Source organism: Corvus moneduloides, chromosome W, assembly GCF_009650955.1.
Source record: "Corvus moneduloides isolate bCorMon1 chromosome W, bCorMon1.pri, whole genome shotgun sequence".
Lineage (NCBI taxonomy): Eukaryota > Metazoa > Chordata > Aves > Passeriformes > Corvidae > Corvus > Corvus moneduloides.
In genome coordinates, this window is record NC_045510.1 from 13558723 (window position 1) to 13584264 (window position 25542).

Here is a 25542-nt window from a genome sequence, read left to right on the forward strand (position 1 = left end):
CTGATTCCTAGCTACGAAGCTTCTAAAATGTTTAGTCTCTTAGCTTGACAAACAAGTCCAAGAATGTAGGCAAAAAGCACTAGGAATACAGAAGTTGTAAAAAAGTATAACAGGGGTATAAAAGAAAAGGCAAAAAATCTTCATGGCATCCTATTTTGATTTCTTCTCTTACAGTTCCCTGAAGTTGCTAAGTTTTTTGTTTTTCCCATTCTTGCTTTGTATACACTTGATTTCTGTGCATGACCACAGTCAGCAGGTTTAAATCTTTTAAATCAGAATATTTCCCCATGAGTCTAGTAAACCGCATAAAGGCTTGGGACCATATGTCCTCTCTCTTATGAATAACTTCTCAACTTAGGGCTAAAAGCTTCCGTCTATCTTGAAAAAGTATCTGTCAACACCAGCAAATATCGATACCCCCCTTTTCTTGGAAGTTCCATAAAATCAATTTGCCACTGCTGTCCGGGCCCATGGCCCCTTCCAATTTGACCCATTTTTGGTTTGGGGGTATTTTTGGGATTAGTCTGGAGGCAAAGTTTACACTGTTGGGTTACCTGCACAACAGTTTCATATAAATTTCTGGCGATACTTTTCTTATTAAGAAGTTATATAAGGCATTTGTTCCCCAATGCATTTTCTGGTGTTCCTCTCTTGCTAGTGACCATAGCAAATGGGAGGGAATAACCAATTTTCTTTCTGCAGTGATAGCCCATGCCTCTTGGTTAAATGTTCCCCCTTCATCTTTAATCAATTTCTTGTCCCTTTTGTTATATGTTGGCTTACCCTCTAGGGAAAGTTGTCTATCTGGGATCACAGCTCTAGTTGTTATTACCTCACTTTTTGCTGCTTCTTTTGCCTCTCTGTCTGCCAGATAATTTCCTTCTTCCAATTCTGAGCTCACCTTTTGATGTGCCTTAATGTGCATGATTGCTACCTTCTCAGGTAGCTGGACTGCTTCCAACAGTCGCATTATTTCTTGTGCATGTTTGACATTCTTTCTTTGCGAATTTCTGTCCTCTTTCTTTCCAAATGGCCCTGTGTGCGTGTACAACCCCAAATGCATACCTTGAGTCTGTAAAAATGTTTATTTTCTTTCCTTTTGCTATGTCTAAGGCACAGGTTAGGGCAATTATTTCAGCCTTCTGTGCAGAGGTGTTTGTTGGCAGGGGTTCAGATTCTATCACCTCCCGGTAGGTGGTAACTGCATACCCAGTGTTGGGGTGGGTCAGCCTGCTCTCGGGCTGAAACCATCAAATGTCAGTCACCAGATGCGATCACTGAGGTCTAGGTTACCTCCCCCTGGGTGGCTCCCAATCCTAAATTACCTCTCCCTGTTCCAGAAAGTTCTCCCTTTTTTAGTTATTAATTGGTTCCCTGTTATGACTCCTGCCTCCCCGTTTTCCCCATTTGTTCTGAAAAATTGTATCCTCCCCTCTGCTTGTACCCCATTGGTTGTTTTCTCTTTCCCTGCCTTACTCCACCCCCCCATAAAGGGGCTAGCCCGCGTCTCCTCGGGGCTTCTCTGGTCCCTGGACCCTCCTGCAAATAAACCTGTTGGAACTCACACCAGAAGCCCCTCCCGCCTTCTTTGCCTCCGGGCTAACGCGAGCCTATTCCACCGGCTGCCCGACGTGCTTCCTCTGAGGAGGAGCCAGCGCACGCACCCATCTCACGCCGATTCCACTGAGCCGTCCAGTGAGGACGCTGTGGAGGCTAACGCTGCGTCCCCTCTGCCCGAGGGCACGCCGGGGCTTGTGGTGACAAGCCCCCAGTTGTGTTAACCCAGCATGCCGCTTTCCACTGATGACATAACTGCTCCCATCGGTAAACCAGGTCTCTGCGTCGTCTAAAGGGGTATCCTTCAGGTCCGGGTGGCTGGAGTAGGTGGCTGCAATAGTCTCCAGGCAATCACGGCGTACCGGTTCCCCTTGATTTTCAGTGAGAAAGGAAGCTGGCTTGACAATGTTAGTTACCACTATTTCTACATCATCTTCTTCCACCATGATGGCTTGATATTTCAGGAACCTTTGTGGGAGAGCCAGTGCCCGCCTCTCACTTCCAGCACTGCGGACACTGTGTGGGACACCAGCACAGTCATTTTCTGACCCAAGGTGAATTTGCGTGCTTCTTGGATGTTTAGCACAACTGCTGCAATGGCCCTGACACACCCAGGCCATCCTTTGGCTGCTGCATCTAGCTGCTTAGAGAAATAGGCAACTGCCCAACGGTATGGGCCCAGGTCCTGTGCTAGTATTCCCAAGGCAATCCCTTGATTCTCATGGGAAAATAGAAAGAATGGTTTACTCACATCTGGAAGTCCTAGAGCTGGAGCTGACATGAGGGCATTCTTTAGCTGATTGAAGGCCTGTGTGGCCTCTTTGTCCACTGGAGATCTCTGCTTTCTTTTGTAATGAGCTCGTATAGTGGTTTCACGAGCAGCCTGTAATTGTAGATCCACAGTCTGCACCATCCTGTCATCCCCAGAAAAGTTCGTAACTCTTTCACTGTCTGGGGTTTCGGGGTTTGGCATATCGCTTCTTTGCGATCTTGCCCCAAAGTTCGTTGCCCAGCACTAACTTCATAGCCCAGGTAGATCACTTTCTGTTTCGCCACCTGAGCCTTTTTCTTAGATACCCTGTATCCTTGGAGTCCCAGAAAGTTTAAGAGGCTTACTGTCCAACCTACACAAGCGTCCTCTGTTCGGATAGCTATTAAAAGGTCATCAATATACTGCAATAGCTTCCCTTCTCCTGGTGGGGCTTCCCAGGACTCTAGGTCTTTTGCAAGTTGTTCTCCAAGCAGGGTGGGACTGTTCTTAAATCCTTGAGGCAACACTGTCCATGTGAGCTGGGTTTTGCGCCCACTCTTAGGGCTTTCTCATTAGAATGCAAAAATGTTCTGACTGACTTCATGGAGAGGGAGGCAAAAGAAGGCATCTTTTAAATCTAAAATGGTAAACCAAGTTAGCTCTGGTGTTAAGCATGTTAACAGAGTTTAAGGATTCGCTACCACAGGATAGAGATCTTCAGTTATCTTGTTAACAGCCTGTAAATCTTGTACCACCCGGTACGACCCATCAGGTTTATGGACAGGCAAGATAGGAGTGTTAAAATCAGACTGGCACTCTTTTAACAGTCTTAACTGTAAGAATTTTTAAATTATTGGGCTAATTCTTTCTCTGTCTTCCTTTTTGAGGGGGTATTGTTTAATTCTAACTCGTTATTTTCCCTCCTCTTTAACTTGAGGATTTATGAGTTTTATAAATGAATAGAACACCTGTCAAATTCTAGAATCTCCTATAAACACGCCATGTTGTAGGTACAAAAATGCTGTTAGTGAGGATCTTCTTGTTATTTTCTAAGTCCGTGAGAGATTTTTCTCTCTCACAGAAGAGGTAGCAGGGAATGTAAACAACCAAGCCACCTGCAACCTTGGAAAGTCTTGTTTATGGTATAGTAGAAAAATATTTTGATAATGGATGTTTTAGGATTTTGGCCAATCACCCCCAAGGGGTGGCTGGTCCTTTGTCCAATTAGACTATGAAGAAAAAAGTCTATAAAAGAGTTTGTAAAATAATTAAATAAATCAATCTTGCTGCACAATTCCTGCCTGCTGGATCTTCTCCTCCTCCTCCTCCCTATGGCTGCGGGACATGGTGATATACCGTAGGAACCAGGCCTGCGGTAATATTTGGTGCTGCCCGACGTGATTTGCACTCTCTGACGTGTCCTGCTGCTGCGAGCCAAGCCGAATTCCTGTAGAGGTACGCTGTTCCCCTTCCCCCCGGGACCGGGAGGTCCGACAGAACTGAGAAATGGCGAACAGCAGCTCACAGAACGACGCTGTCGTACTGGTCTGGAAAGGTGTGTTTAGCATATTGCGCACCTCCATTACTGAAAACTCAGTTCGGGAATTATTAGACTGGGCTACTTTAAAAGGGATTTCCATGGACAGAGATACTGCCCTGGACTTTTCCTTGTGGCAAGAGCTCGGATGCGCTGTCCGACATGAGCTCCCGACAGGGGAGCCGGCAGCGTTAGAATTATACAAAACCTGGCATTCGTTATTTATCCTGCTGACAGCCCTTGACTGTGATAGCAGGGCTGGATCGCCTATCTCGATGATGAGTGTCGGAGGAATGTCCGAGGGGGCCCCCGCTGACTGGGCTTCCGGGGCAAGTGATGGTGGATTCGGAATAACCCCCCCGGCTCCACAGGCAAAGCCTGCGCCGGCTCACCCTGCACAATTGCAGGACTCCGCAGCCCCCAGGAACCCCGCGCCGCCAGAGGCGGGGGTGTCAGGGCACAGGCAGGGCACACAGCCTGCCTTGCCGTTTGGTTGGACGGCGGCCACGGCTTATCCAGGGCCGCAGATCAGCGGCTTAGCAACTTGGACGCCCAGAGAGCCTCCTAGTTCGGTTCCGTATGCACCTGGATCTAACTTAGCAGGCGTAGCGCCGGGTGTGCCCCCCCGGGACTGCCTGGCTATGGCCCGCTGCCCTCCCTGGCGCAGGACTGTTCTGCGCAGTCGCAGAATCGAGCCATGGACCTTTTTATGCAGCATCTGCCCTTTCTGTCAGAGCTACGAAACCTATCCCGTAGGATGGACGACTTGCTCAGCCTGTTAGAGCGGCGAATGCCTGAGCCCGCGCCGCAAGCGGCATCAGCGTCGGCCGTGCCGTCCGCGCCGCCCGCGCCCCCCCCACCAGCTGCAGGAGATACGACTCCGAGCCGAGAAACGGCGCTGCCGGCGGCGAAACCAGGAACAGCGCTGCCGCGGGGAAACCCGGAAGCGGCAGAGGCTGAGGAGCAGAGGGCAGAGGCAGCGGCGCCGGGCGTGGCTGCTGTGCGAGAGACGAGCGCGGCGCCGGCCGCGGTGCTGGCCGCGGCGCTGAGCGCAGCCGTAGCCCCAGAGTCGGCTGCAGCTTCAGTACTGACTCGGTCGGAATTGGCCGAGACGGCCTCCCGTAAAGAAACTGCTGTAAAAACTGCCACACAGCCAGCTGAAGTCTGTGCTGTCTGTTCTGGCTCTGGCGAACTTAGCCAAAGTGCCCCTCCTCCCCGCACATTTCTGTTCCCTCCCAGCACCCCAAAGTTGCCTTTGCCTGATGATTCCTCGTCAGGCAGTGAGGCAGATGAGGTTCTGGCCCCAGGTCGTCAGGTGGCTGTAGCCGCGCGGCGAAGAAAAAGGCTGCGCTGGTCTCGCCCCTGGACCTTTCCGGACTGCACGGTTACTGTACGTCCGACGCATTATAATTGCTTCCTAGAGTCTCTTAAGGTGCAAGCATTGGGGGAGGGTGACTGGAGGTTATTAGAAATCCTTGGACTGCCAAATAGATCTGAGGATTCTGGGGGTAACCGGGGAGCTGTTACACTCCATCCGCAGGCTGTGCCAGAAGTTCAGGATGGTACTGGTTCCCCAAAAGAGATCCAAGCTTTCCCAGTGTATAAGGCTCTCCCAGATTCAGGGGAGCATGACAAGCATGAGGTAATTGCTTGGAAAGTTGCCCAGGACCTCCAATCCAAGGTGGCACAATATGGGCTAGGTTCTGCTGAGGTTATACAAATAATAAGGGTGATAAATACAGATTTGCTTTCTCCATTTGATATCAGACACATAGGTCATATTCTATTTCAACCTGTACAATTTACAGTTTTTGAGAAAACCTGGAGAAAGCTGGCTGGCAAGACTGCATTAGCAAATTTGCAGCTCCCTGCTGCTGATCCTAGACAGACAGCAGGAGTGGATGCTTTGATGGGGACTGGTCCCTTCTCTGATCCCAGCCTACAGGGTAACTTGCCCTCTAGCATCCTGCAGCAAGCTCAACAGGTCGGCATGGCTGCCCTGTTGAAAACCATAGAGTTGTCAGCACCCAGAAAGCGATATACTGAAATAGTTCAAGGCAAATCAGAGTCATTCCTCTCTTTTGTAGAGAAAGTCACTGCTTCTCTCGAGAAGCAGGTTGAGGATGACGGGTTAAGACAGTTGTTGTTAAGCCAGTTAGTGAGAGAGATAATGCAAACGAGGAGTACAGAAAAATCATAGATGCCTTACCAGGGGATCCTGAGGTAACAGACATGGTAGAAGCCTGCGCTAAGGTGGGATCTGGGAACCAGAGAAGGTCTGCTTTGGCTGCATTCCTGCAGCCTATTCACGCATCTTCTGGTTGTGAACCAAAGCAACCAAAACAGGTGAAGAAACGGAAGCGGCCTAAGCCGAGCCAAAAAGAGAACACACCGATCCCCCAGTGCAAGAGGTGTGGCAGGCCAGGGCATTGCACGGGCTACTGTAGATCCCGGACTCACGCCGATGGTCGGCCTTTGTCGGGAAACTTCCGCCGGGGTGCAAGGAGGGGGAATTGCTCTCCGATGCAGTCACTCCCCCAGACAGTGGCACAGGTACAGGCACAGGCCTACCCAGCCACCCTAGAGATGGTACCCAGGGATCAAACAGCACCCACGGATCAGACGGGTTTGACGTCCACACCCCAGCCGCAGTCGTCTTAGACTCTAGCGGTATTTATAAGGTTCCCTTGGACACATATGGACCCTTAGCCCAGGGATCCAGTGCGATGCTGGTGGGAAAACCTGACGTTGCCCATCAAGGACTCTTAGTGCGCTCAGGAGTTATTGATGCTGACTTTAAAGGTCAGATTTGCGCTATGGTCTCCACGCAAAAACCCCCTGTAACTATTCCTGAAAAGACCTGCCTTGCTAAATTGGTGCCTTTTAAGTCTTGTGTCCCCAGGATAGAACAACAAACTCATGAAGATAACGGCAGTGGATCTATGGGACTTCCGCAGGCCTTCTGGACTGCAGACATCTCTGACCAAAGGCCACAGATGACATGTACCCTGGTCCTGCCGAACGCCCGTCCGCCCCGGATTCAGCTTCGAGGTTTGATTGATACGGGTGCTGATGTAACTATCATCTCCTTCTCTGCGTGGCCTCCCTCATGGCCTTTAGCCCCTGTGGGATCGGCCATGGCAGGATTAGGAGGAACCACACAGAGCTATTTAAGCGAACAGCCTGTGATGGTGAAGGACTCAGAGGGGCACACAGCTACGATTAGGCCTTATGTTGCTACCACTTCCCTTAACCTTTGGGGACGGGATGTGTTGGCAGCTTGGGGCGTACGGATTGGGACAAATTTTTAGCAGGGGTCACTGTGCGTAAGGGCGCACAGTATCCTACACTGCCCTTGAGGTGGTTGATTAACCTACCAATCCGAGTCAGACTCTGCTCAGTTAGTTGAATTAAGGGCTGTTACCATGGCTTTTCAGCGATTCTCACAGGAACTTTTGAATTTGGTTACTGACTCTGCTTACGTAGCAGATATCACCCAACGCTTAGATTGTTCACTTCTGAAGGAGGTGAACAATGCGGCTCTGTTTTCGCTGTTGCAAACCTTGTGGTCTGCGATTCAGGCTCGAGTGCATCCGTATTACATTCTGCACATTCGAAGCCACACCAATTTACCAGGGTTTCTAACAGAAGGCAATGCCAGGGCTGACATGCTGGCCAACCCTGCGTGGGTAGGGCCTCAGCCTGACAAAATTGCACAAGCCAAGGCATCGCACGGTTTCTTCCATCAAAGTGCACATACCCTGCAGAAGCAGTTTCATTTAACGCCAACCAAGGCGCGCGACATTGTCAGTGCTTGTGCTGACTGTCACGGACTCACTGCGCCTTTGCCAGCGGGGGTAAACCCCAGAGGGCTAAAAGCCTTGCAGATTTGGCAAACGGATGTAACTCACATCCCACAATTTGGTCGGCTGAAATATGTGCACGTGTCTATTGACACTTTCTCCTCGGCTATGTGGGCTACTGCTCACACTGGAGAGAAGGGCTGTGATGTCATTGCCAATTGGAAATTGGCTTTCTCAGTCCTGGGCGTGCCAGCTTCTGTGAAAACCGATAATGGTCCTGCCTATGCCTCGGAGAAGACGCGGCAGTTTTTACACCTATGGGGTGTAGACCATACCTTTGGTATCCCACGTTCTCCTACTGGCCAAGCCATTGTCGAACGCGCTCATGGTACCTTGAAGCGTGTTTTGGACAAACAGAAAAGGGGAATGCATGGAGAAACCCCTCAGAGCCGACTAGCAAAAGCTTTGTATACAATTAATCACCTTACAGTACCACAAAATTCAAATAATCCTGTTATTCTGAATCATTTTCTCTCATTGCAGTCTGCAGGCGACATACAACTGCCCCGGGCAAAAGTCTGTGTACGGAATTTACTCACTAATCAGTGGGAAGGCCCTCATGAGCTTATCGTTTGGGGTCGTGGGTATGCTTGCGTTTCCACAGATACTGGGATACGGTGGCTACCTTCAAAATGCGTTCGCCCTGTCCTACGGCACCAGAGGCAGAACAGGCAACCTCCAAATGATGACCAGAACGCCAACCATCCAAATGGCGACCAAAATGTAGATCATCAGCCTAATGACTCTTCTGATGATGACCAGGATGTCAACCATCAGGCGGATGGTCCTTCTACAAGCAGAGACTGGGATGGTCCTTCCACAAGCAGAGACTGAATTTTAAATTTCTTGTTATGGAGTCAGATAGTTAAAGCCTTAAGGACGTATTTAGAATTAATAACTGATGTAGATTTCTATTTAGGATGAATAGTAGGGTTGTTATCTTATAAAACAAAAAGGGGGAATTGTAGGTACAAAAATGCTGTTAGTGAGGATCTTCTTGTTATTTTCTAAGTCCGTGAGAGATTTTTCTCTCTCACAGAAGAGGTAGCAGGGAATGTAAACAACCAAGCCACCTGCAACCTTGGAAAGTCTTGTTTATGGTATAGTAGAAAAATATTTTGATAATGGATGTTTTAGGATTTTGGCCAATCACCCCCAAGGGGTGGCTGGTCCTTTGTCCAATTAGACTATGAAGAAAAAAGTCTATAAAAGAGTTTGTAAAATAATTAAATAAATCAATCTTGCTGCACAATTCCTGCCTGTTGGATCTTCTCCTCCTCCTCCTCCCTATGCCTGCGGGACACGGTGATATACCGTAGGAACCAGGCCTGCGGTAATACCATGTTTGCCTACAAGGCAATTTTTTTGCTTCACTGTTTTTATACTTATGCATCATACAACTGTGAGGTTGCCATACTTTTTCTCTAAGAAATTTCCCACTGGACAGAAGATACTCACATGTATCACCACCTTTAAAATGTTATATTAAGATTAGAATTCAGACACATGAAATGTAAAACATAAATTGCCTTTATCACATTCCGCACCTACAACTGAGATTGCAGAATGTGCTATAAATAGGAGGCATGAGGCAAAGTTAAAATACCTTCTTAAGACATAAGGCATGAGATTCAACAGCACATTCATTTGAGAACTGGTAGAAGGCTTTTCTATATTTTATTCATGTCTTATCTGCAGTCTATGGCTACCCCTCTTGGTTTAGGAAGGGGGATCCAATCATTTCTCATGCAGCATTTGCTTGTGTTTTGTCAAGATTCTTTAATTCACTAATTAGGAAATCTAAAATCTTTAGTCAGATTATAATAATTTTGAAGCCTTCTGAGGCAGAGCTGGGAAGGTTAGTCTATATTTGTAGGATTTAAAATATGTATAAATTCTTACACCAACTCTCAGGATAATGTTGGTTGAGGCAAATTATACATCCATAAGTGTAGAGAAATGGCTGAGTGAACAGGGACGTGTACGTGCACAATCCAAGCTATATTAGTGAACTGTCCTTGACTAAGGAAAAAGCAGAAGAGCAATGCTGATGTGGCAAGTCGACAGGATGTTGGGGAGGGGGATGCTGACCACAGAAAGAGGAAGACTTGTGTTAGTTAGTCGCGTGCATATTAATCTGTAATTAATCGCTTGCTATTAAGGGCCGCGTGAACAGCAGCTGTGATCCAATAGTATGGAGCTTGCTTATGCGTGCTTGGGGAATTAGGGTATAACTATGGGTCTAACAATAGAATAAACAGAGTTGCATCATATCTCTGTGAGAAGCGTGGTTCATCCCGGCAGATCTCTGGCTATTCATAAGACCTTAGCTACAACATTTTTCAGTAAAAAGACAAAACAAGTTAGACAAAAGTTAAACTCAAGAATATGTAGAAGGCTTTAACTTCTATTTGATCTTTCACCAAGTCACTTGCAATGAAAACACAAACAAATTACAAACATTAACTAACAGACAATGCAAACAATTATGGTGACACTTTAAATTTCATTGGTTATCATGCAGCTCCATCTCATGTGCTGGTAGATTCCTATAAAAGAAAAGTGAAAATTTGGCCCACTAGACTGATTATTAAAAAAGAAGTAAAATATTTTGGGGCTAACACAAAGTGACAGTGAAGCAATGGTTATCACATTTAGGTATGATTTTGCTGCTTGCAGTTTCTTTGCTCTCAAACTGCTTTATCTTCGATGCATGGATGTTTGACATTCTTAGAAAAGAGAAAAGAAACAAACTTCCTTGAAAAAAATATGAAATATATGTCTGAGTGAAACAAGTTGTTAATTGCATTAACTTATTCAAGTGGAGTTTTAGTTTTAATTTTATGAAGTGCTTGTTGCACCTGTCAGAGACTGAAATATTATAGTTTATGACTTAAACATTTTCTTGAAAGACTTTTGCAACTGTATTACAAAAGCTGCAAAGAAGACTACTGAACCCTGAATGAGGCCCTGACTGAGGCCTTACACTGCTCGCTGATGAAGAGAAGATAAAGTAAGAACTCAGGGCTGGGGACATTCATGGAGTACAAGCTTAACACCTCCAAGGTGGAGATCACAGCCCCAGGGCTATCAGCTGCCAGGCTCGAACAGACCCTCGAACCAAAGGGAGGGGGGAAGAGAGGCTTTGAGTATCTTGGAAAAGCCTCTGGTCAGAGGGGCAGTGACTGCCCATCCTCCACTGTGCAGAGGAGCCCAGCTGAGGGGTCCTCACTGGGGGGGGGGGGGAAGCTTATCCACAGCAGAAGGGGGTGACATGGCCCATCACAGGGGCCCACCTCAAAGGGGTCCCCAGACCCTGCACCAGAGCACCAGAGATGATGCAACAGACCCTCAGTGTGAATCAGGGGGAGGAGGGGGAATCAGAGGTTAATTGATTTGCTAAGTTTTGTTAAAAGCAATGCATACAGCTTGCTCAACACTTATTGTGCCTACCAAAGCAGGATGAGAAGATACAAGACTATTGATAAAGGGAAGGAATCTTGACCAAAGATTCTGTTTTCAAACCTAAAACTAACTTAAACCAGCCTTGAAGTTTGGACTTGGGCCAGGGACATAAAGAGCATGCGCAGGGAAGCAAGGTGAAAAGTTCAGAATGACGAAGACTCTTCACTTCATCCCGGAGACCCCTGCCCACGACCACCAGACAACACTGTGCAAGCACAAAGCGGATGTAAATGACTTTTGGGCTCATTATAATACAAGGCGAGACTAGGCCAGGCCGGGCTAGGTGATGAATATGTATAGGCGTATTAGGAAACTTAATGAATATGGAGCTTGTTACCCGATATATACCAAGCTGAATGCAGCTGTCGGCACACATGACTTTGGAGGAACTATCCCCCATGCGTCCCAGCACTGGAATAAACATACCTACTTGACTACTTATTCCAGTAGTGGAGTCTTTTCCACCTATCAAGTGTTGCAAGCGACAGTGTCAAGCTAGCCCCTGCAAGAGGAGACACGTGGGCATTCCCACCTGGCCCACAGTGTATATTAATCCACGGGATTCTGTACTCTTTGGCGTGGAATGTGGTGTGGTGGCGTGTGGCGGTGTGGCCACAGCAGCGGCGGGGGACCCTCACCACCAGCAGACCAGATGGAGGAGAGCAACGAGACGGTGTTGAGACCCTCAGATGGGTGATATGCTTCTACCTAACACCTGTCACCTCTCCCTGTCCCCCCACCCCCTCTTGCACACTTGTTTTTCCATTTCTTTCTCTCTTTCTTTTCTTTTTCCTTCTCTTTGCCTCTCTACTATTAAATAAAATACATCAATTTTTTGGCATCAACATCTAACCTTGTTTGGTTTTAATCTTGTTTCTGGGAATATTTTGAACCTTCTAAGTTCTTTCCGGTTTATGCTCAGAGACTTAACTTTCTTTGCTTTTCTGAGTTTAAACCGGATCATAAGAGCACCACTTTTATTGTTTCCCACAGGTTTTCAGTGGGTTTTTTCCAATTGATTGTTCAGTGGAGGGAGTGAGACTGCTATAAAAAGTTTTGCAAGAGTTGCAGTCTGTGGATCAGGCATTTGAATTGCTTTTTCTTATCTTTTTTTTTTCCTCTGGCCACTCAGGACAGGCATTTTCCCGTAAAGTTTCTCTACAGCCCCCACAGACGAGGCTGCATGACAAATACCTAGGCCTGCATAGGGACAACACTATCTCTAGAAGGCTGTAGCTGCAGAACTGGCTTCAGGATTAGAACCTGCCAATTCTAGTTCTCTACAATAAACCACAGATTGGTGGGGGGGGGGGGTTCCCCACAAGATAGGAGCTCCGGATTGGCTTCAGGACTGAAACCTGCCTGTCAGATTTCCCACGCGTTCACTCGTCAGAAGAAATAACTTTCAGGGATGGGACTACACGATTACACGAATTTATTGTTTAAAATAACAAACGCATCAGCCGAGGCATGAGATTTTACAGTACCTCCGAATAATGGTGACGTCACAAGATTTAGGGTTACATCGTAATTTATAATTTTCTAATCCAATAGGCACTCAAAACGACACTTTGTTTTAGATTTATGACCTATCACCTGTGGCACTTCTCACTACAATGCAGCTATGTCTTGACCAATAACTTCTCATGTCACGTACACACAGATGTCTCTCTTATACCATCTACATTCTTAACTTAAACTATATAAAATCACACTATTATATTTTAAAACCCTCCACCAAAACACCCAGTGTACGATTTTACTTATAATTATAGGAATACAAGTTTGTAATCCTTTTGCTTAAAGTCTATAAATCTCTATCAATTAAGCCAGACCTAGTCTCTTCCAGGGTTGTAAATCAAAGCCTCCTTTAATTGCAGGAGTTTCTACTTCTCTGTCTCCCACACTGCAAATTTTGGCTTTTCACAACAAAACACAAAACAGGGGCATGGGTCCCCTCTAAACAGAAGCCTTACAGCTCCACACAAAACACCAAGCAGAAAAGGGAACTAAACACCCAAATCTATTAACCACAATGTCCACAATTCTTACAACTTCTGCCATCACCTTTGCCTTTGCTTTTGCCTTTTTCCTCATCCCTTCTTACATATACTTGCTGTACTTTTCTAACTAGTTCTTCTCAAATTTCTCACTATTCTCTGCCACTCTCCCCTCACTCTAACATTATTTACACCTTCATTTTCTGCTAAGTTCTTTATTCTTGCTCTTTCTAGTCTGATACCAAGCTCGGTCCTCTGGCAGCTTGGACACCACACACTCCTACTAGTAGGAGTACAATACCACTTTCTCTCACAATTCTTTCCCAGTTTTCTTCCCAAACCTCCCAAACCTCAGGTACCAAATGCGACTTCCTGCACACAAACTTCAAAATCTCAGGCTCAAAACCAACTTCACTAGAGTGCCTCTGATAACAGTGAAACCATAAGCTCTGCCACCGGGCAGAAGAACAGTACCACCTCTTCTTACAAATTTTACACTGTATTAGTACCCATGCAACATGCCACCCTCTCACTGAACCAAAAGTTCTAACGCATCCACAAAAACAAGTTATTCCATGTATTCTTTCAAAACCTAAATCCTCTGCTGCTGGTTGTTCCCAATCTAAAGCTACTAATCTTCCTGCAGAGGTTCTATATATTCCCTCTAAAGGAACTTGTTCGCCTCTTCTCTCTATCCAATGTTCTATCGGATTTACAAATTCCCAAGAATCAAGACCAAGCTACTGAGGGGGGAGGGGTTCTTCTAACCTCTCACCTAGCCACAATTCTAATTCTATTAGCACAGAAATCAATAATCTAGCATCCCTCCAAACAAATGCCTCAATACAACACACTCAAACAACACACGGCAACATGCACATTAACCTAGTTCAGTGCTCGCAGCATGAGCTCTGGTGTGCCCTTGATCAGAGTCCAGTTGCGTTACTTCTGTGTCGCAGAAGCGACGTCGGCATTAGGATATGCCCTGCTGGCTTCTTTGCAGAGGACACACGGCAGGAGCCGATGATCTAGGCTCACGTTAGTTTGGAGATAGAGAGGTGGTTCTGGTCTGGCCCCTAACAGGTTTATTGTCAGAAGTTTAGCAACCAGAACATGGCAGTGATCTTAATCTGGGATCTCGCCGAGAGGCTTTTCCTCAGTTTTATAGGGGGTTTGAAAACTACAGGGAAAGGGGAAAACAACCAATGAGTTTCAAGCCAGGGGGAGGATACAATTCAACAAGAACCAATGGGGGAAACTGAGAGGCGGGAGTTATAACAAAGAACCCATGAACAACCGAGTAACCGAGAAATTTCCTGAACAGGGGAAGGGAGCTTGGACCTGGGTGTGGCCCAGGGGGAATGCGGCTTAAGCTTCTGAGCTGCCCATCGACCCACCCTCTGAGTCTGTGTCTTCCACAGGACTGTCCGGGGTTGATTGGTATCTCGCTGCCACAGCCCCACAGTGGGCTGGGTCATAGCAACATCTCCTCCCTTTTTATTATATTGAAATGAGGGAGAAGACTTAAGGGATTTTTAAAACCAAACACTTAAAAATGGGAAGGGCTAATAAAATTAACAACACCATAAACAAAACCCAAACAATGTCCTTGATCATGGAAGGAATCCAGCTGCTGGAGCTCCCAGTGCACAGGAGGAGCTGCAGCAGCAGGTGGGACAGCAGCAGGTAGGATGTCATCACGCAGTGAAGGGTGGTAACTTTAGAAACAGTATAACACAAATAAAATTAATACAAATACAGTTAACTTAAATAACAATGGCTCCCTTGGACTCCCCTTCTTTCAAAACAAAATGAGGGGTCATTTTGGGAAGGGAGACACATTTAAAGGAGACTGGGAAGGGGAGAGTTTATTTTTCAGGCCTGCAGGAGGAGTCTTTTTTCTAGGTGGTTTGGTTTTTTTCTTTTCCAGGCTGTGGCAGCTTCTTTCCTTTGCTTGGCATCTGTAGGTTGTCTCAAAAAGGGTTTGGTCCACTTCCCAGGGATCCATCTTGGACCTTCTGGGTTGGAAACACACCCGTAGCCTCTACCCCAGGTGACTAGGGGGTACGGGCCACATATTTGTAAAGTATCAGGGTCTTTTATTAGGACCTCAGGTCTCTCAGTCAGTTTATGTTTGGCAGAGTTTGTGAAGTGTCTCAGGATGGGAGGATCAGGTTCCTCATAGGAGCAGTTTAAAAAGTTCAAAGTGAACAACGCTTTGGAAAGTCTTATGATGGGGGAAGCGATCTCATTGTCACCTTTTTGTTGTTCTAGCAGTCTTTTTAGTGTTTGATGCTTCCTTTCCACGATGGCTTGGCCTGTGGGTGAGTGAGGGATGCCAGTGATGTGATCCACACCCCACTCACTCATGAATGTTTTTTACTCTGCAGAGGTATATGCTGGGCCATTGACAGTTTTTATTTTCTTTGGTGTCCCCAATACAGTGAAGGCCTGGACTAAGTGGTTTATAACATCTTTGGCCCTCTCTCCACGGTGGGCTGAGGCAAAGGTCGCACCAGAAAAGGTATCCACAGAAACGTGAATATATTTCTGGTGGTCAAATTGGGGGAAGTGGGTGACATCTGTCTGCCATACTTCACAACCGCCTAGACCTCGGGGGTTAACCCCTTGATCTAATGATGGAAGCTGATGTTTTTGGCAGTTGGGGCATGTCGCCACTATGGTTTTTGCTTGGTCTCGAGTGAGGTGGAACATTCAAATGAGAGCTGGAGCATTTTGATGGAACATTGCATGGCTTAGCTAGGCTTGCTAGAATCTGTTAGGCAGATTCACTAACTCAATGGGCATCGCTAGGGCATCTGGTGTCCTGTTCCCTTTGGCAATAAATCCTGGCAGGTCAGTGTATGATGTCACATGCATGACATAGAATGGTTGCTTTCGGTAGGAGATCAGTTAAATCAGTTTCGAAAGCAAGTTATGAATTTTTGGGTTTGCAACCTCCTTTAATAAAGCTCTCTCTGCCCTGGAAACTCCACCTGCAACATAGGCCAAATCAGTTATCAAATTGAATGGTTCACTGAACTGCTCAAATGCTCTGACCACGGCTGCAAGTTCTGCCACTTGTGGGGATCCTTCGACTACCTGCACATCAGACTCCCACTTCTGAGTGCGAGGATACTTCCAAGTGATTACAGATTTGCGTGAAGCACCATCTGAAAAGATAGTCAAGGCATTTAATGGTTTTCTGCTTTGAATTTCTTTTGGAATCAGTTTGAAGACCAAAGTAAACAGTCTGTGTTTTGGATGGTGTATAGAAATTTGGCCTGTGTAGCTGTTTAGGGCAAATTGGAGGTGCACGTTGTTTTGAAGGAGGTTATCAAGTGAATTGGTTGTCAATGGTAAGTAGATGCATGTAAAGTCACACCCTGCAAGGATGCAGAGGTGGGATCTAGCTTTCATCACCAGCTGAGCCATGAGCTCCTGTGGCATTGTGATACTTTTGGATGGCTGGTGCGAGAGGAAAACCCACTCGATGATTAACAGAGGATCACTCTGCACCTTGTCCCATTGAAATATCAGCCTGTGAAGGTATGGCATTTCCCCTAATAAAATAAATTGAAAAGACAGACCTGGGGCGCAGCGGTGTGCCTGCTGGGACAACAGCACTTCCTGTACCTTACAGATGGACTGTCTCGCCTCCTCTGTTAGATGCCTAGGTGATGTGAGGTCATCTTTCCCTTGCAGAAGGTTGAACAGAGGAGCGAGATCTTCTGTCGTCAGCCCTAGGAGCAGCCTCACCCAATTTATGGTCCCGCAGATCTTGTGGAGTTCCTGCAAGGTCTTAGGGTGATCATTAATTTTGACTTGTTGGGGAACCACAGTCTGTTCATGGATTTTTCAGTCCAAGGTATTTAAATGGAGAGGTTTTCTGGACCTTTTTGGCCTGGATCTCAAATCCATTTGCCTCTAAGGCCTCGATTACCTTCCCTAATGTCCAGTCTAAATAGGATTGGTTAGGAGCACACACCAAAACATCGTCCATATAGTGGAGCACTATTGCCTTTGCTTCTTTCTGATAGGGGACAGAATGCGAGCCACATACCACTGGCAGATGGTGGGTGAGTTTTTCATGCCTTGCGGCAGAACTCGCCGCTGGTAGCGCTGCATGGGAGCCTTTCGGTTGATGGAAGGTACCGAGAAGGCAAACCGGGGTGCATCGTCTGGGTGTAGTGGGATCTGGAAGAAACAGTCCTTGATATCAATGACTGCTACCTTCCACTGCCTAGGGAGCATGGAGGGTGAAGGCATTCCAGGCTGCAGGGGTCCCATGTCCTCAATGACTGCATTTATATTCCCCAAGTCCGTTAGGAGGCGCCACTTGTCTCTCCCTGGCTTTTTGATTACAAATACCGGGGAGTTCCAAGGGCTATTTGAGGGTTCAATGTTACCCTTTTTCAATTGCTCCTCTACGAGTGTGGTGACCGCCTTTGTCTTTTTTCAAAGGCCACTCATCCGTTGTAGTGGTTTGGTCTAAAATACTCATTACTGTTTGTCTTCTGAGAGATAAGAATTAGGAGAAATGCAAAGCAGGCACCAAACTTGAAAGGATATAAAGAAGTTTATTAACAGACCTAAAAGAAGAAGAAAAAAAAAAATTATACCACCTTCAGAACTCTCCTCCTCCCCCCACCTTCCTCCCTTCTCCCACTGACAATGTGAAAAGACAACCCTTAAGATGTTCAGTCTGTTTACCACTGCCATAATAACCTTGTTTAGTCCATTTAGAAGTCTCTTCTTGCTCATGCTATGAAAACAGTATCACAGCGAGACAGCCACCCACTTCCAAATATTGTTCAGTCCATTTAGGAAGAGGAGTCTCTCTGCCTGCATGTGAGTCCCTTCCCCCGACTTGCAGATTGTTCAAGGTCACACACAGATAGCAATTGGTTTTCCCATGTTCGAGGGTCCACTCTTGAAGTTTTTTGGGGTACAATTTTAAGGTTGAGCCGTTCAGAAACAAAAACAGAGGCCCTTCTCCTTCCCTGGGAGCAAAGGGTCTTCATCATCTTCATCTTTAGGACTATCTCTGGGAGCATCTCGAGGAACTGAGGTTTTCTCCTTTCCCGTTTGGAGCAAAAGTCCTCATCTGGTCCATCTCTCCCTGTCCAAACTTCTCATGAAATTACAGCTGCGTCAGCATCTGCCTATCTCAGCACAGGTGCTTTTGCTTATGAGCTGAACACTCCACCCCCCATATCTTCATGGAATTACAACGGGATACTCTGATATATCATAGCTTCACAACAGAATTTCAGCTTTAAGCATCTCCTCTCTCTCTTCCCTCAGGTTTTCAGCTCTTCACAGCAATAAAAAGGGTTAATCTCACCTCGGCCTTGCAGCTTTGCAGTTGGAATGTTGAATGTTTCTTATCGCAGTGGAGAGGGGGAAGAGCCAAGCCGCTCCGGCTGCCCACGGCAAGGCAGTGGGGGGGGGGGGGGGGGTCCACGGCTGGAACAGGTGCATCGGCTCCAGGATGGCCGTGGCCCGGCCCGGCCTGGCCCAAGCAGGGCCTGGCCGGGCCCGCTGGCCCCCACACGGGGTCCTCAGCCACCTGTCCCAGCGCCGGAAATGAGAGAGAGCTTGGAGGGGGAGTTTGTCTATTCTTAAGTGTGGATCACAGAGGCGGTCACAACTTGAAGTGGCTTAAAGAATTGTCCATATTCAAACTGGCCAGCTGATAGGTTCTATCAGGTCCCAGAGGAAACTGTAAGCGCCCCTTAGCAAGGACATCCCTTCCGGGACTATGCTTGCTAACCTATGACATCCATCCAGATATGTTTGTCAGAGATCCAATCTAATTTCTGGGAGGGGCGCTCCGCAGTGGCCTTTATTGAAAATTCTGGGGTTGAGATGGAATTTCGACTCGAGTTCCCCACTGGGACATAATATCTCTGCCCCACAGTGAGAACCCAGTGTTAATTACAAAAGGATGGACTGATGCTATCTGCCCCTCTGGACCCTCAATTTGGACAACTGCCCTGCTTCTCTGGGCAGATATAGATCCCACCACGGTACCTTCTGGCAGCTCCAGCTCCCAGTGTGACAGCCAATTGCGGGAGGAAATGACTGTCATGTCTGCTCCCGTGTCCGTCATTCCTGCCAGGCTGATGTCCGAGCCTTGGCAAGACAGTTTGCAATTAAGCATGGGTTTGTCGTTCCCAACTACCTCAGCCCAGAAGACAGAGGGGTTGTAGTCCTGTGGCGGACTACCGGGCATGAGAATAGCTTGGGCCACAACCTGGTTAGCAGCAAGAAAATAGGGAGGGTTAACACACTGGATATTGACAGTGAACAACCCTTGTGGCCCCACTTGAACAATTTCTGGGGTAACACGAATGTCAGCTGGTGTGTGTACAACATCTTTTAACACAAACAATATACAGTCTCTCAGATTCTTGCAACTCATGACGATTCTCTGGGGTGTCACCGAGTCCATGTGAGTTGCAGTGGTCATGGTAACCATTTTTCTGGTGGCAGTTTCTTGATTCATTCCCCTGCGTGGCCCTGCCACTCCACCCAGTCTTGTCAGTTTTTTGGCTGCATCCCATCAGCGGCAGGCGATGTCATTTGCCCTGGGGAGACAGCTCAGGAACCCTGATTAATTGGAGCCGGAGCTCTGCAGTTTTGGGCCAAGTGCCCTGGTTTGCCACACCTGTGACAGTCCCAATTAGCATTTCTTTTGTCCTGAGAGGCTGTAGTTTCAGCAGCGGCTGCAGGTCCTATTAAATTCCCCCGTTTTTAAATCTGGCTAATGAATTGGCACTAATGTCATGCAAGCACAAAGCATTTGGTTTAGGGTCGGTGGAGGTTCGAATGGAAGACCCAAAATCACTCTTTTACAAGCTTCATTGGCATTAGTCTTTGCAAATTGAGTTATAATATGCTCTCTTGTTTTTAGATCTTCGACTTGTCTCTCCACTACGCACCCACGTTTATCCACAAAATCAAAAAAGGGCTCATTTGGCAGTTGCCGAATCTCAGTATAATTCAATTGAGGTGCTAATTTAGGGGGCATCATTAAGAACGCTTGCTCTACCGCTTGCTTTACAGCATTCAGGATGGCTCTGGTGTGGCTTGAGCCTGGTCTTGTGGCTTGGATAATAACCCCTCACCAGTAACATGATCCATAGAAACCCCTGCATTGTTTGGATGCTGCAGTAAATTCGGGAGGACCTCTCTCAGTTGCTTTCTCCAACCTTCTTCCCACATTTGAAACTCGGATGGGGAAAGCAGGCAGGAAAAAATGCTCTTGAGGTCGTGCGGCCCCATCACGGTAGTGGTGAGAGTTATCTGCAGAAGGTTCTTAAAATACTGACTCTCCCTCCCAAATTCTTTCTGGACTTTGCAAAGCTCTTTGAGCCCTGCAGGATCAAAAGGTTTTCATGTGGGATTATTGCCTGCTCTGTCATACGTAACAGGAGCAGCAAAGGGATAGGAGGGGGCTGAGGGGACTTCCGGACCCAATTTCAAGATGGCGTCACTTCCAGTTTCTATCCCGTGGGGACTGGAAGCGGGTCGCGTGGGAACCAGGAAGTCCTCCACAGGGGGCGGGATTGGAGGGCCAGGAAGAGTGGTCACAGGATGGGCAGGGATTCCCAACACAGGGGGCAGTACCCGACGTGTGGGAGGAACCAGAAGACGTCATGTCTGGGGCCGGGGATAGAAAAGGGTTGGGGGTAGGAGGGGAAAAGGGATTGTGGGAAGAAGAAGAGGGGGGAGGGGTGGACTGTGCCATGCGGTCAGCGCCATTATGTAGACACGTGGAGTGGGGGGGGATAATGGCAAACAGCATTTGGAACAGTTTTCTGGGCTTACAACTGGGGAAGAGGGCAAGGGACACGGGGTTTGGGAAGGGGTTGAGGCAGCCTGGCCAGGGCTATCTCGACAGGGCAGCTGAAAAGACCGAGAAGGGTCAGAGAGAAGGTAGCAGCTCTGTGCCTTTGGGCATATTACCCCATTCAGTTTTTCCAACGAAGGGGAAGTGGGATGAGGAGCAGGAGGGGAGGAAGGAGGGATACAGGAAGAACTGTGGGGGGGGTTGTGTTTTTCTCTTACTTTCCGATCCATTTTATGTAAGTCTTCCAATACGAAAACTAAGGGGAGATATTTTTCTCCAGAGGTGTCTCCTTTCCACTTTAAATCAGTAATCTTATCACCCACATCCTGCCAGAAGGCAGGAGATTTTAAATTTGCAGGAGACTGTTGGGGTCTCCTCTCCCCGCTGTGTAACCCTGGGAGAGGGGCCCAGAGGGAACAGACACGGGGTTTCCCTGCCCCTGCTCAGCCTCGTTCCCCATTGGTTGGTTTGTGTTCCCCTGCGTGGGCAGAAGGACCCTTGGTCCGGTGATTGTAACAGTTCCTGGGCAGAGCTCCGGCCATGCGGCTGGAGAAATAAACATCTCTCTGAAACAGCTATCAAGAATCTGTCTGTCCATATATATTTCCTTTCCACGGGACGCCTGGTTTGATATATGCGTGTTACAGTATCCGCACAGTAACAAATGGTGAAGAATTGTGAGCAGAACGATCCCCGATCCCTAAGCGACTGATTTGTGTGAGTAAACCCTGGAAACTTTGGATTCCTCTTCTTGGTTTTGTTTTGCTATTCCATATCTAAACTATGGAGGAACCATAGGAAGACTCTTGGCTTTCAGAGCCGCATATGGACATTTATCTTAAACTTAAAAAGATTCTTGAACAACGATTTGTAAATTTTAGCTTGATTCAAGCTCAAAAAGAACTGAAACACTTCCTGGCATGGTTGTTTAAGAACTTTTTCTATGTTTCTTGGGATTTAATTCTTACCAAGGGCTTTTGGAAAACCGTTTGGACACAGTTAATATTGGAGTCAAAATATATGCCGATGGAAGAATATTTTCGTGAATATTACTTAATTACCAAGACTGTTGAGCAACGTCAGCTGTGTCCTGGCTAAGGGAAGCCTGGCACAGGGACCGTGCGACCCAGGCCACGTGCACCAAGTGCTCTGCGAGCAGCAGCGAGGCAGTTCCCGCGTGCGGGCGGAGCCAAGTGAGCCGCAGTGTCAGCAGCAGAGCGAGGCGCAGCGGGACCCGGCGGTGCCTGCCCGGCTGCACGCAGCTTGTGGTGGAGTGAGCCCCATGAACGCCCGGCCGGGAGGGGCGGCGCGCTGGAGCAGGGCGGGGGAGTCGTCGCTCGGGGGCCCGGCCGAGATGTGGGTACAGCGCCTGGCAGTGGCAGCGAAGCTGCGACCAGAGGAGGCGATGCACGGAGAACTGAGCGGCGCGGCCCGGCCCGGTCCGTGCAGCCCCGAATGCGACCCCGGGAAGAGCACGCAGGCACCAGCAGCTCCGACAATTCCAACACGGGAGCGACCGAAAGAGAGAGCAAAGACGCAGCGAGACAGAAAACAGCAGCCATTCGAAAAAAGGAAAAAATCATAGTACCTAAGATCTTAGGGATAGTAAAATGGTATCATGTTAAGCAAAATTATGGTTTTATAACAAGGTGTGACAACCAGCAAGACATATTCGTGCATAGAACTGCTATTAAAAAGAATAACCCTGAAAAATGCATCCCAAGCTTGGGAGATGGAGAGGTGGTGGAATTCAAAATTATACAAGGTAGAAAAGGGTTACAAGCATCGCAGGTCACTGGGCCTGATGGTGTTCCTGTAAAAGGCAGTAAGTATGCAAAAAATCGTAGTCAGACAATATCTCCATTGTCTGCCCCCCCTACAGTCTCCCTTTCCTAATCCCACCTTTCCCTTTTACCCTATGTCCTATTACCCCCAGTGTATTCCCAATCCATTTTTTCATCCATGGTTTCCCTCACAAAACCATGCTTTTGCCAATTGTTTCCCCAAAAATCCCTTTCCAATGCTGAGTGGGGGATGAAAAGGGGGAGGGAAGAAATTAAACCCTCTCCTGCCTCAGTTTCCCCACAAAGCATGCTCAGAGAGTTCTGTCTCCCTTCTGTCAGCCCTAAGATGTTCCACAGAATCTGTTTGGACATTTAAAGACTCAGGAGGGTGGCTTGTTTTGTTTTGAAACTGTTCTTGTTATGTTTATCCAGTTGTTTCCATTCTCCTTTTATTAAAATAAAACGGGTGAGGTGTTGGGGTCTCCTCTCCCCGCTGTGTAACCCTGGGAGAGGGGCCCAGAGGGAACAGACACGGGGTTTCCCTGCCCCTGCTCAGCCTTGTTCCCCATTGGTTGGTTTGTGTTCCCCTGCGCGGGCAGAAGGACCCTTGGTCTGGTGATTGTAACAGTTCCTCGGCAGAGTTCCGGCCATGCGGCTGGAGAAATAAACATCTCTCTGAAACAGCTATCAAGAATCTGTCTGTCCATATATATTTCCTTTCCACGGGATGCCTGGTTTGATATATGCGTGTTACAGTATCCGCACTGTAACAGGAGTCGCTTGAGGAAGGTAAAAGAAAAGCCAGCAAACAATCTGTTTTAACAAACCCTTTGAAAATTTAAACCCACTAACTTCAAGGGATTTTGCAACTTGGAGAAAAACCTCTCTTTGGGGCTGAGAGAGTTTTGATGTCATCTCTCTCAGCTTCACTTTCACCTACCACTCGCAAAAGGAAAAACAAAACAAAAAATCTCAGGGACCGGGGATACTCACACAAGTTTCAGTTCAGCAGAAATCAGCACAAATTCACAGTTACCGGCATCCGGTCCCGAAACTAAAAACACGGGTGGAGTCCTCCGAAGATCGGCTGCTCTCTGAAGGCAGTTCAGTGCAGTGTCAGTCAGAGTTAGCAGCCTTCCCTCAGGGCAGCAGTCCTAAAACAGAGCGGAGTGCACCGAGTGGTGTTGGCAGCTCCAAAGTCGCTTCTTCTCGCTGTCCACCAACAGCCACGACATCGCAGGGATCCACTCGCGTGAGCCCCACTCTTGGACGCCAACCTAACACAGTTCTGAGCTCGCGGCACGAGCTCTGGCTTGGCCTCGATCAGAGAGAGTCCAGTTGCGTTACTTCTGTACTACGCAGAAGCGACTTCGACATCAGGATATGCGCTGCTGGCTGGGCGCACTCGCTTGCTTCTTTGCAGAGGAGACATGGCAGGAGACGATGATCTGGGCTCATGTTAGTTTGGAGATAAAGGAAGACAGAGGTGGTTCTGGTCTGGCTCCTAACAGGTTTATTGTCAGAAGTTTAGCAACCAGAACATGGCAATGATCTTAATCTGGGATCTCGCCAAGAGGCTTTTCCTCAGTTTTATAGGGGGTTTGAAAACTACAGGGAAAGGGGAAAATAACCAATGAATTACAAGCCAGGGGGAGGATATAATTCAACAAGAACCAATGGGGGAAACTGAGAGGCGGGAGTTATAACAAAGAACCCATGAACAACCGAGAAATTTCCCGAACAGGGGGAGGGAGCTTGGACCTGGGTGCTGCCCGGGGGAATGCGGCTTAAGCTTCTGAGCTTCTGAGCTGCCCCCTCGACCCACCCTCCGAGTCTGTGTCTTCCACAGGACGGTCCGGGGTTGATTGGCATCTTGTTGCCCCAGCCCTGCAGTGGGCTGGGTCATAGCAACAACACGTCTTCGGTCTACAAACAAATAGGCGAGCTAATATACAGCCACATACCCATAAAAGCAGTCCAACAACAACCAATATCCACACAGACATATAAGCAACCGAATAACATTCAAACCAGCTACTAGTAGCCAAAATATTCATAACACTCACTTGTAACTACTTCAGGGTCCTGCTTATTTATTTTCCCCAGTACAATCATCAAGTTATGGTGGAAACCCCCCCCAGGATCACCCAATCCACTCTCAGGATCTCTAGCAGCCGCTCTATTGGTCGGCGATTCCCCTTGCCGGCTTCCGTAGCCGGCTGCCCTTCCCGGCTCCTGTAGCTGGCTGCTCTGCTTGCAAGCTCCAACTTTACTTACACAGGGACTATGCTGTGCGTGGGACGTCTCTGCGCGTCTTACCAGCAGCCCTGGCCATGTGTACGACTTACAGGCACCCTAAATCCAAAACATACCGTTTATTCACAGTCCCGGCAGGTTGCTGTCTTCAGTGAGCGAGCCAAGGGGCGGAGTTCCCCCAGGAAAGCCCCGGGGCACCTCGGATGTCCACTCCTCAGCCGATCCTGCAGCCAGACAGGGTTCGTCCTGCCAGGTCGCCAAAATTATATGCGGAAAAGACTCCACTACTGGAATAAGTAGTAAAGTAGGTATGTTTATTCCAGTGCTGGGACGCATGGGGGATAGTTCCTCCAAAGTCATGCGTGCCGACAGCTGCATTCAGCTTGGTATATATCGGGTAACAAGCTCCATATTCATTAAGTTTCCCAATACACCTATACATAGTCATTACCTAGCCCTGCCTAGCCTCGC

At 47.8% G+C, this 25542-nt stretch overlaps 1 long non-coding RNA gene across 1 annotated transcript; it reads left to right on the plus strand.

Moving 5' to 3' along the window:
• The first annotated feature begins 1697 nt into the window (after window positions 1-1697).
• On the plus strand, window positions 1698-22893 carry LOC116437422. The gene is made up of 3 exons (XR_004237290.1): window positions 1698-1776; window positions 9826-9833; window positions 22883-22893. It is a non-coding gene; the product is annotated as an uncharacterized LOC116437422 (long non-coding RNA).
• Window positions 22894-25542: the final 2649 nt, after the last annotated feature.